This window comes from Morone saxatilis, unplaced genomic scaffold (assembly GCF_004916995.1).
Source record: "Morone saxatilis isolate NCDOM2014 unplaced genomic scaffold, NCSU_SB_2.0 Contig12, whole genome shotgun sequence".
In the NCBI taxonomy this organism is placed as follows: Eukaryota; Metazoa; Chordata; class Actinopteri; family Moronidae; genus Morone; species Morone saxatilis.
In genome coordinates, this window is record NW_023339674.1 from 27,693,478 (window position 1) to 27,696,662 (window position 3,185).

A 3,185-nucleotide genomic window follows, 5' to 3' on the forward strand; every position below is an offset into this window, starting at 1 on the left:
TGTCCCTGACGGCCCCTCATACAATACTACCAATTTAATTGTATCAGTATTGGCATGTCAGTATAAGGTATTGGAATCAGATCCAAACTAAAACTGGATCTGTGCGATAATCATTTTAATCCACACCATGATCTTTCCTAACTTTGCGAGGCAGCTGGACTCAAGAGATCACGAAATGACGCAATTATCCATCTTGCTAGGCTTCCCAGATGGCAGTCAGGTTAGATCCTTAAACCTAGACAAATTATCTTTGTGCTTAAACCTGATGAAATCTTAATTCATTAATTCATTAACAACCATAATGATGTCACATCATAAAACAGATTTACTCTTTAACAGTAATATTTAACAGTTTTGAAGGCACAGACAAATCATCATGTTGATAGGGCCATTTGATCATTCTAGAGACTTTGCTCATACAATGCATTTTGTTGTTTAGTTTGGAGGACTTGTCCACAACCCACTTCTGGATCTGAGATACAGTGCTATCAGAGATACTGAGGTAGTGGACTTACAGCACACATGCAGGGATTTGAAAATTGCTTCTATCTCATCCAAATATTCAATGTGGCAATATTTGGCCTCCAGTTGAAGCTGACATCAGAGCCAGATTTCCATTTGAAATACGGTGCTGAACTGTCAGATAGGTGAGCTGTTTTAGGTTGCCACTTACAGGTGTCCAGAGTCACTGCTGGTTTCATTATCTCTGAGCAAACAGCCCTGCTGACTTAGTCTAATGTATGCAAATGCTAACATGGTTGCACCTCTGACAACAGCTGATAATGACGGTTTAGCTGCTGTTGTGTCATTTACACTGGCACCCTCCGGCTGCAAAAGAGCCCCATGAATTCACTGCACTCCAATGAACACTGCTACAAAAAACAAAAGTAAGTTGCCACGCACTGAGAGGCTTGCTGTCCTCTTCATAAACTAATTTATTCACAGTGCAGGTGTGCAAACAAAGCATCGAAGCACAGGCTTCATCAGACATGCCATACAATAATCTTACACACAAAGTGTGTAACAATAAACAGTCATTAAACATACAACCCACATCAATCAATTACAGGTGCCTATATTGAAGGGGCGGGTAAAAGAACTACAACTAAAACTGCTATTTCACAGAGTAACATACATCAGCTATTTTACATTTTTTGTTAGAATGAGGCTTTATCTACAGAGGCAGTAGGTCGTCACAGAATCCGCCATGTTGAAGCACCATGTTTCTACTAAAACTATATATAACGATAAAATACTTTTGATACATGACTAAGACTAAATAAAAATAGCTGACAATTAACACTACATAACAATCCAAAATATTACTGTTTCAGAGAGTTCACTGTACTGTAAATTCCACAAATGGTCTACAAGTCGTAATTCAGTGGTCACCTGTTTTAGAAAGCCAGATATAAGGGATAAAATATTTCATATTTCATATTTAACCTCTCAACTACAGATGACTCCACTGTGAGGAAGATAAGTGTGCTTCAACACTTGACTACTTTTATGCAGAGTGCTGACACAACACATTTTGTATAATGTGAATAAAAAAATAACTCCCTTCACCTCTAGTGTGAATAGCCATTTGATTCATTGTCATTTTAAAAAATAGTGGTGCAGCTTTAAAGGTTATATATGAGATTTAGTACATTAATATAGCAGCAAACAAATTCTCTATGTAAAGATACAGTGGAATCATGGTGTCACACTTCCTCTGCCTGTGTTGCTATCACAGCCTCCCCCTTTGTTCACATAGTCAGTCTGCAGTCTCTTTGTGCAGCAGAGTAGAGCAACTGAAGCTGCTGTTTTTATCTTCTACGTCGGTGTTGTTGATGTGATTCTGGTTAAACAAAAGTTTTATCTCTGTAGGGAGATACTTCTCAGACACTAACAGTCTCAGCTGATGTACTTTGAAGGGCACATTTGTCCCCAGGGATTAACATTAGTTTAAACTAAACCAGAGCTGGTGATTGTTTGAAAGACAGTGGACAGACTAACAAAGATGGTTTTGGTGAGTTTATTCCCCATTGTTTTGGTCTGAGATGCTGCTACTGTGAAATCTAGTAGCAATCTCATATACTGTATATAACCTTTAATCAGTTGAAATTGTTTTCTGTCATACATAGTATATTTGAAATAATCATTATTACAATTATACCAGATTATTTTATAGCTTTTCTTATTTGATCGTATGTTGTGCTATTGCTAGTTATACATTCTAACAAGGAGCATATAGCAATATATAAGCAACAATTGAGCAAACGCATGTAATAATAATACATTTTATTTATAAGGGCTTTTCTAGATACTCAAAGACACATAAAAACATAAAAACAGCAAAACACATTCGAAAATATTTCCACAGTAAGATCTGTGGGATTTATTGAGTAGGCCGGTATTTCTGGACAAAAAACCAGTTGCATTTTATTGGAGAACCATGGGGAGTTTTGAAGAATTTTGTCTTCCTGAGACGTGTGTCCCAATTGTGTAAGGTTAGCACCACTTGAAGGAAGAAGAATGGAAAGACTGCCGTAAAAACCAAGAACTACAAGAATGCAATTAGATTACTTTTCTCAAAGACTTTTTTTATGACGTGCATGTGTACTTAAAGGAGGAGTTTGATCACTTTCAAAAGCACTACGCTTGATGCCACTGTTGTCCCATTTTCTGCAGCTTTCTTCAGTGTTGGAGGCATAGTCTGGATCAGCCTACACACCAAAGGATGTCTACACTTATTTAGAGACTCCAACCCCCAAAATCTGTACGAGTGCAACAATCCATCTTTGTGTAGCCTTAAAGGACTGCTGAAATTCACACTCCTGGTTGAGTGCGTGTGGTGTTACTAGTGTAAGTGCAATGCAAAGGGAATGGATTTCTGCGGGTTGGGCAGACTTGTTCTTGCTCTTCACTGGAGCAAGAGAACAAAAAGACTCCTTTTCCCCCCCCCGCCCCAACGAACAGGCGGTTCAGCAAATGTGGTGGTTACTGGTGGTTTTGGTCACCTCAAAAAAAAAATAAAAATAAAAAGCGCAAGGATTTGGGGACTGCTGATTTGGAAAATCCGACAGTGAACATTCTTATCCTTTGTCTGGTTGGCGTGAGGGGGGAAGGATGGGGAGATTTGTTTGACGGGCGATCAGTCAGTTGAAGGGGCGCTCTTGAGGTTTCCCGAGGTGGACTTT

General features: G+C 38.8%; 1 protein-coding gene across 1 annotated transcript in view; it reads right to left on the reverse strand.

Moving 5' to 3' along the window:
- Window positions 1–2,347: 2,347 nt before the first annotated feature.
- Window positions 2,348–3,185, reverse strand: part of cherp (calcium homeostasis endoplasmic reticulum protein) — a gene marked incomplete at its 5' end in the record, with an annotated part of 11,259 nt that continues 10,421 nt past the window's right edge. The window contains 1 exon segment of the mRNA XM_035652933.1: window positions 2,348–2,380.